Source organism: Choristoneura fumiferana, chromosome 6 (assembly GCF_025370935.1).
Source record: "Choristoneura fumiferana chromosome 6, NRCan_CFum_1, whole genome shotgun sequence".
NCBI lineage: Eukaryota > Metazoa > Arthropoda > Insecta > Lepidoptera > Tortricidae > Choristoneura > Choristoneura fumiferana.
Genome location: NC_133477.1, coordinates 8,301,579 through 8,309,961, shown reverse-complemented (window position 1 = coordinate 8,309,961; position 8,383 = coordinate 8,301,579).

The following is an 8,383-nucleotide window of genomic DNA, read 5'->3' as shown; positions in this document are numbered from 1 at the left end:
TTGTGTCTCTGTCAAATTAAAATTTAGACCCTGCTTATTAATATAGAGTAAAAAAATAAAAAATGTTTTTTTTCGACATTTTACTTCAAGCGCGATTATCTCGGAAACTAAAACCGACAACAAGGTACCTTTTACCAGATAACGCCACATATATATGTATATATTGGTCTATTGATAGGAGAGAATTAACAAATCAATTTTACAAATACCTACCTACTAATATAAGACGTCTATTTATACATTATAGGTACACAATTTTAAACCTAGGTATTGGTTGTTTCCTCAGTTACCTAATACCTAAGTACATTGTACATGTTGCTAATTAAAGTTGGTTAGGTACTTTACTTACCTTTTTATGTCCTTCGGAAATCGAAAAAAATCCTTTTTCTTATCTTTGGCTGTTGTTGACAAAACACCCAAACAATGCACAGTATATCACCATTCGCAAAGTTATTGCTCCCGAACTTAGTGCGTGCGACGGTGCGACCGACATACATCGCGTTGCGCACACCGACTGCTTTCCTGCGTTTTTCCTGCAATCTGCGCTTGAGGGGTGGGGGTAACTCGAACCGGTGCGGGGCGGAGCGTGGCCATTCTGTACGTCAGTACTATTATATATTCTGTGGTTCCGTTAAGTTCTCTCCTTTTGAAATACCATACTATACTTTCGTATTTTTTACGTTCACTTTCCTGTCTCTCCAAAGCATAGTCATATTACCATTCCCTTGCAAATCCTAAGCCGACGATACAAGTAATACTGATCATTAGCTTGAATAGTAATATAAATAACAAATAACAAAAATTGTTGCTCTGCCAACCATTTGAATCTTAGAACCATGTTATATGATGACATAGACTGCCTGTAGGTTTATGAAAAAAAAATGAAAATGAAAATGAAATTATTTATTTCAGTTACCAATTTACAGGCGTACAGGCCTACAGGGGGGCTAGGGGGGTTATGCAGGCGTTATATATAATAGCCTCCAATACGCCCTATCTGGGGGCATGGCAGTGCCCCCGCCAAGTCGAGCGAAAAAGCGGCTCGGCCATACCATCCTTTTCTCGAAGCAGTTCAGGCCATTTTCGAACCCCTATAACTTCGTTGTGGATAAAACTAGAAGCCTGAATTTTCAGTAACCAAACAGGCATTGTGTAATATTGTGTATACAGGGCATATTTCAAATTTCATTCAATTTGAACCAGTAGTTTAAGAATTAAAACTAGTCAAAGTTTCTTAATTTCGTCACTTATTCACTGACTGGACTGACTGACTGACTGATTATCAAAACTCCAAGGCACTTCTAGCAGACATAAAAGCTTAAAATTTAGAATACCATTAGTGTTTAATGCCTAAATCAAGGAAAAACTAAAATATTTTGCAATTTAGGGCCAGTTTTCTAAGATACACCAACTGCATACATAACTTTGTAATCCCATATAAACATATATGATTACAAAGTTACATTTGCAGTGAATAAATCAGTGTACCTGTATAATATGTATCCCATCAAAAACATTACATGTACAAAAATAAAAAAAAACGCCGACAAAAACACGCCGCCAAAAAAAGACAACTAAAAATTTAAAAATAATTATGCACTATTAGTATAAGTAAGTACCTAGTAATATTTTTTTTATCTAAGCGTCGTCGGTGTCGTGGGACCGCTAAGGTTAACAGAAAACTAAAGTACATAAAATATTATGTTGTTTTTAAAGTATTAACCTTAGCGGTCCCCCGACACCGACGATGCTTAGATAAAAATAATATTAGGTACTTATACTAAATTAACATAATACATAATTATTTTTTTACTCTTTAGTTGTAAAGAATATATATTATTGTTGTATTTAGATGCATGAGATAATTTTAGATACAACAGAATGGGGTATATATGAAAAATGAGCAGGTAATTTAATTTCATCTCCTTGCTACGGCTTGGATCTAATTTAGCAATGGTAGTTAATAAACAGCCTTCAGTAAATAAATAAAAATCAGTAGTTTTGAAGACGGTTAAAAAATGTATTTAATAATTTGTAGGTTTTTTGTTTTGTTTCATAAACGTATGTGGGTACTTGGGAGTTACGTGACAAGTTTTTTTTTTTTTTTTTTTTTTTTTTTATGGCTACGAGAACATTAGCCAATGACAAAGTTAGGGAAACAGTTGTTATAATATGATAAGACGGTAATAGGATTACGGAAAAAGTTTAGGATCAGAAAGGATTGGAGTTAACGTGTAGGAGTATATATACGAAATAAAATTATAATTTGATATCATTTTTTTCTATGAATGATGCTAATATGGTATATATATCACTGGTATTAAGATACAATAAACAAATAATGGAGGTGGGAAAGGGAATTGGAATTGATTGGAGTTGAGAGAAAAGATCAGAGTGGTCGTAAAGCGAGCATGAGAAAAAGATGTGATTCAGGTCTCCATATTCTCCACAGGAGCATGTAGGGCTATCAACTATTTTAAACTTGTGTAAGTGCGCTGGAGTACACACATGGCCCAAACGTATCCTGCAGAGAACAGAAGTGGTCCTTTTGCTTAAAATAGTTTTGTGGAACCAAGGCTTATGTGGTAGAGACTCTTGAACAAGGCGATAATATTTCCCTTTAGATGAACTATCAATCCAGAGTCTATTCCATTCTTCATATAAAAATGATTTGGGTAGATTAGCCAGATCGTGACAGAAATTGACATATGGAAACGTATCTCCATCAACAATAGCCTCGTTTGCCAATTGGTCAGCTCTCTCATTTCCTAAAATTCCAACGTGACTAGGAATCCACGCAAAGACTACGCGGAGACCTTTTTTGGAGCATTTAAATAATCGATCTCTAATGTTGAAAACAATCTGGGACTGCTTGTGAGATTTAAACGGAAACTTTTCTAAAGACTGTAAAGAACTAAGGGAATCACAAAAAATTACAGTGTTTTGCAACTTTGATAAAAGAATATATTCGACTGCTTTTAAGAGACCGTAACATTCTCCTGTGTATACAGAAGATTCTGGAGGTAGTTTAATTTTTTGTATAATTTTATTTTGTGGATGGTAAACTCCTACACCGACACAAGTTGTATTTGAATGTTTAGAAGCATCGGTGAAAATATAATGCCAATTGTCCCATTTTTCATTGACTATACTATTAAATTTTACATTTTGATAAAATGTATTTTTATGAATATCCAACTTATATTCTACTTGTGGAGTTGTAAGAAGTGAATTATAGCTATATTGATACAAAGGCAGCAAATGGCTTCGATGAGTAGGTGCTATGATGTTGTTGTATCTTTTAAAACTTTTAACAAGACATGGTGCGTCTTTATATTTCCAGTAGGGAGAAGAATCTACTTTCTGAGATAGACTACAAATTTTATGGTATAGAGGATGGTATTTTAACTGAAGACTTCGGAAGAAGAACCTATCACTTAAATATTGCTGTCTTAAACTAAATGGTGGTTCGCTACATTCAACCTGCAAACAGTTTATGGGACTGGATTTCATTGCACCAGTTATGAGTCTTAAAGCTTTTGCCTGAATGTTATCTATTTTTTTTAATGACTTGACATAACTAGGATGCAATAGAAATGTTCCATAATCTAATACACTTCGTATTATTGCGTTATATAAAAGCCTCATCGTGAAGGGATGGGCACCCCACCACACTCCTGAGAGACATCTAAGGATGTTTAAATTTTTTTCGCATCTCTGTGCGATATATTCAAAATGAGAGAGGCCAGTTAATTTTGCGTCTAGTATAACTCCTAGAAATTTTACCTCATCTTTTACAGGTAGTAATAAATCATTATACACAATATTAACAGTAGGAGGAGTTCGTTTACGAGAAAATAGAACTACAGTGCTTTTGGATACTGATAGTTCCAGACCGTTTTCTCCCAACCAAATCTTAAAGTCATCTAATGCCGTACATAACGACCCATTCATGTCGTCTATAGATCGTCCAGACACATAAAAAAGAAGATCATCCGCATATTGCAGTATATTAACATGCCTGTTCACTAATGGTTCTAAATCATACGTGTATATGTTATATAAAAGAGGGCTCAAAACAGAACCTTGAGGCAGACCTTTCCAAATTGTTCTGGCTACGTATTTATTTGTGCTTGGATCTATACAAAACTTAACAAATCGTTCACATAGCATGTTGATAATAAAATTAATCAATAAGGTTGGAACATTCAGCTGAATCAACTTTTTTTTCAAAATTGAAATATTTACATTATCATATGCACCTTTTATATCTAGGAAAGCAGCTAATATGGAATGGTTATTAGAAAAAGCTAATCGAATATCTGTGGTAAAGATGCTAAGACTGTCAAAAGTGCATTTACCTTTCCTGAACCCAAATTGACTTTCTGATAGCAACTTATTATGTTCTAGAAACCATTCTAAGCGATTTTTAACCATATGTTCAGCTATTTTTGCTAAAACAGATGACAACGCTATGGGTCTGTAGGAAGACGGATCTGATTTAGGTTTGTTTGATTTCAGTAATAAGATTAAAATTTGTGTTCTCCAAGTCCGAGGAACAATCCCCGTTAGCATTACTTTATTGATCAGTGAGAGATAGTAAGTAAGAGTATTGTCATCAAGGTTTGACAAGAAAGAATATGGGATTCCATCTTCACCTGGTGCTGAATCTTTAATAGTTGAAAGAACCCCTTTTAATTCACACAATGTAAATGGAGAGTTCAGATTATGATCAGTAGGATTAATATTGCTATTTGTTGCAGGTGATAGTAAGGGAGGATGCAAGACAAATTGTTCAGGAGCGGAAGCTGGTGCCAAACAATCCATAATTTGTTCTGCTAAATTATTATTTATTTTTGGTTGTTGATTGTCATTAAAAGCGGATCTAAATTTTCTAATATTTTGCCATACAATAGAGGGTTTTGTACCAGGGCAAATAGACAAACAGAAACTACGCCATCCTTCAAATTTCTTTTTCCGTAGTAATTCCTTAGTGTCATTGGCTACCTTTAGGTAATTATCAAAATTATAGTCTGTCATAGACATACAATATTGTCTTTCAGCCTCCTTTCTTTGTTTAACTGCAAGGGTGCAATCTTTATCCCACCATGGTGGCGATGGTATTATGCTTTTTCCACAACTTTTTAGGGAAAAGTTTCGTCAGCAGCTTGTATCAGTGCCTTAGCTATGAATTCAGAGCAGTCTGAAGTATTAGTAGAATTTATTTCTGGAACATTACACATTGCCTGACTTACTTTTTCTCTGAATGTCATCCAATCAGCGTTTGTTAAATTATATTTTTGACGTGGTTGTCTTACCACCCTAATAGGTTTGTTATATGGGAAAGTGACCACCAATGGGTAATGGTCACTACCATATGTGGATTCCATAGGACACCAGGAAAGGAGTGATGCTAGATCAGGTGTACAAATAGATATATCTGGTGAGCTTGTTGATCTGGCAAGGCGAGTCGGGGCACCAGTATTTAATACACACAGATCATGAGAAGTTAGTAGATCTAGTAACTGTTCTCCATAATAATCAGTTGTGTTACAACCCATAACTGATTGCGACAGTTGAAGTCGCCTAAAAGTATGAATGGTTTTGGAATAAAATTAATGATCTGATTGATTTCATGAAAAATTTGGTTACTTGGATGGGAATAATATACAGATATGTAACAGATATTATTTACAGTCACAGCACAAATTGAAAGGTCATTACTGTGTAAAGGTAGGGTTACAGGAGTAAAAGAAAATAGATTGTTGATAAGTATGGCAACTCCACCATACCCATCAGGTCTATCCTCACGAACACAGGAGAAACCTGGGATTTTGAGAACAGAATCCGTTTAAGCCATGTCTCTTGAAGACAGATAACAAAGGGATCAAGTTTGTTAATAATATAAATTAGGTCTTGTTTTTTAGGTATTAAGCTCCGGCAATTCCACTGAAGCGCTTTGGCTCTGTGGGCCATTATTATATTTTGATATATTGTATAGTGTGTCAATAATTGCTGCAGCGTTGGACGGTGATACGATGTTAGATTGTGATAATAATTGAATAATTAACTTAATGATGTCTGAGATTTGCATATTTTCCTTATTATTGTTTGCATTGTGAATGGGTTTATGTTCTGATATGACTGGATTTCTAACAATATTAGCATGGGCATGATAGTCATACCCCTTTGAAAGCTTTGGTGGTGCCTTCGGTTTCAGAAAAACTGTTTTCTTGTATGACACATTTTGTGAATTTGGTAAGTTTTGTGAGCTTGAGGAGTTTTGTGTATCTCTAGATGTATTTGGCAGTGGTGGAGAAGTGAGTAGGGCGTCTGCATATGATACCCTTGAAACTGGTGGGTGTATTTTAAGTGCTTCTATGTAAGAGATGCAACTTTTACTCATTGTTTCTTTAATTGCCTTTTGTCTGTCATATTCCAGACATTTTTTATCAATGGCTTGGTGGCATCCCTTGCATAGAATACACCAATACCTTTCCTCTTCCACATTGCAGTTGCTACCGGAGTGGCCTTGGCCGCACTTGTAGCATCTTGGAGTAGACCGACATTGGTTTTTTACATGCCCAAATCTACAGCAATTATAACATTGTATAGTGGGGTATATATATAGCTCTACAGGAAGAGCAGCGTAACACATGTAAACCCGGGTGGGGAGGGTTCGACCATCGAAAGTTGCAACAATAGTACCTGTGTTAACATATTGATTAGTACCATCTATACCAGCTGTAACCTTCCTTTTCAATCTTCTCAACTTTATAATTGGGCCAGACCCAATTGGTACATTAATGTTGGCTATGACTTCATCATCTGACCAATCAGAAGGGACACCCCTTATAACGCCTAAACGTGTAACGTTAAACGTGGGTATAAAGGCTTTGTACTTTTCATTTGTTAAAATTTTGTTGGATAAGAACATATTAGCATCGTTGAAATTTGCAAATTCCATACTAATCCTGTTCCTACCTATGCGTTTCAAGGTACCATTAACAATACCATTAATATTGTATCGTTTCAAAAAACGACCAAATGTAACTGGGTGGAGAATAGTGGCATCATTTGCATTTGATGTTTCTTTTTGGACATGGATTATGTATGGTGATAAATCAGTCTTTACGTATAGAGAGCGACCAACCGGCATACGAGTAGTAGTATCGGTAGTATTATTACTGATGTTTAGATCATGATTGTAATCATTTAGTACACTGTGTTGGGGAGTCTGATAATTTACTTTCACATCTTTTTCAGTTATTAAACATTGACAATCATTTTATGCATCTTTAATTTCTTTTTCTTTTATGACACAGATTGCATTTCACTCTAAGTCGTTTTCGTTTAAGTAAATTTTGTTCAGATGTGGAGCAGTCTGTGTCCATAGACGACTCCAATGCGTCAACTAATACATCAATAGATGATTGAAGAGGAAATTCTGTCCCTCCTCCAGGGTCGGGCGGATCGCCCATATTTACAAGTTAATAAAAAATTACTTACCAAAGTATATACACTGTAACTATTTACAACTATACATATAATACAAATTAATTGAGGTAAATATATACACTTTAATCTACTTAACAACAATCCTTAGCTGATTATAATTATAATTTCAAATTTCACAAAAAAACCGCGTCCTCTTCTCACGAAGTTTCCCGCCCTTTCAAACGGTTTTGTGGTTCGTTAGTCTAACAACGGTAGATGGTGTACGGTTGTGTCACCCTAAGATGAGCTTTGGTTGTTCGAAACGCGTCAAACTATTGTGTGGTGCGATAAATGGGTTTGTGTATTTTGGTGTTCTTAACAGTGTAGTTGGAAACTGCATGAAATGAATTTTGCAAAAGCTTAGCTATCGTAAGGTCGCGGGTGATCAAGGAAATTCTTTTAGTTCTTTTAGCTCATTTAAATAAATTTTGCAATTGAAAATAAAAATATTTGAAGTTGAAGTTGAATTTGAATTCGAAAAGAACTATTTGAAATCATCTTATATGTGATTTGACGTTATCCGCACGCAACTTTCGAGCCCTGGTTATCATATGGCATCAAAATGTAGTAAGGTGCGACGACGAGGAGTTAGCGAGGAGGAGTGGAGGGGGTCATCTGATGGGAAATGATCACCACTGCCGATGAGCCCCTACCAACTTATTTGTATTACGAGTATATTCTACCTACAGCAGGGCTACTCCGAAACTCGAAACTCGAAGTTCGTGTCGTGCGGTCCCTCTCGCTCTCGTATTAAATAGTATACTTAAGTGTCAGAGGGACCGCACGACACGAACTTCGAGTTTCGAGTTTCGGAGTAGCCCTGCAGTAGAGCGTCGATTATCCGAACTAATTGGGGGACGTGGGTGTTCGGAAAACCGGTATTTTC